The sequence below is a fragment of the Echinops telfairi genome, unplaced genomic scaffold (assembly GCF_000313985.2).
Source record: "Echinops telfairi isolate 266 unplaced genomic scaffold, ASM31398v2 ScPeMD7_2;HRSCAF=8, whole genome shotgun sequence".
NCBI classification, from domain to species: domain Eukaryota; kingdom Metazoa; phylum Chordata; class Mammalia; order Afrosoricida; family Tenrecidae; genus Echinops; species Echinops telfairi.
This window is the reverse complement of record NW_022103898.1, coordinates 76,763,425-76,764,476: the sequence shown is the minus strand read 5'-3', so window position 1 is coordinate 76,764,476 and position 1,052 is coordinate 76,763,425.

Below are 1,052 nucleotides of genomic sequence, written 5' to 3'. Positions count from 1 at the left end.
ATGTATGTATGGATTGTGATGAGTTGTATGAGCCCCAATAAAATGATTTAAAAAACCCAAAAAACCCTTGTCCTCTCCACAACCATCTCCCTTCAGTGTAACATGGCAGAGCATTATTTGCAAAAACAGCCAACTGTTAAAGTGCTGGCCTTTACAAAATTGACAGAACTTATGACACTTTTCATTACTTCTTGTAACTCTTGTGGCAGTGTATTTGTTGCTAATATTTGCCGATAAATCATACAGTGAGGTCCCCGGATGACTTTTGGTGACTCATTCAGTACCAAACGTTGAAATCCAGATCGACAACCTAGCATAGCTGGAGCACCATCTGCGCAAACACCACAAACCTTTTCCCAAGAGATCTTATGCTCTTTCAGAAATGAACCAACTGTGTCAAATACATCACATGCAGTAGTAGTCATTTCAAGAGGTTTGCAAAAAAGAAACTCATCTTTAAAGTCGCCATCATTAATAGACCTCACGTAAACCGGTAACTGTGAACAGTTTGCAACATCTGTAGATTCATCAAGCTGGATGCTAACTATTGGAAGTGGAGCAGATTTAATTTCCTGGATTATCTGATGAATATCAGCTGACATATCCATTCTTCTGCAGACCGTGTTGTTAGATGAGGAAATTGCACTCAATTTTGTAACAAATTCATCTCTGATCATACTTCGAGCAATGTCTTTGGCCGCTGGCAACAGTAAATCCGCAGCAATGGTGTGAAGTTTCATAGCTCTGGTGATTCTGAGTGCCACCAAATATCCAGCTTCAATGGCTGCTACGTTTTGTTTGTGGTACTTGCCACCAGTGTCAAGTCTGGCTTTCTTGAGTCCATCAGCTTTACTTTTAAAATAGTTGGAATCCTTGCTGGAAAAGCTTGGATGCTTGCTATCAAAATGGTGTTTTAGTTTGTTCGGCTTCATAGATCCGGCTGAATCTATGAACTTCACAATAAATAACAAATTGTGGTTTCTCAATTCCTGCTGTAATTATTGAGGTAAAACCATACTGTAAAAAATCCTCACTATATTTTCTTTTCTTAA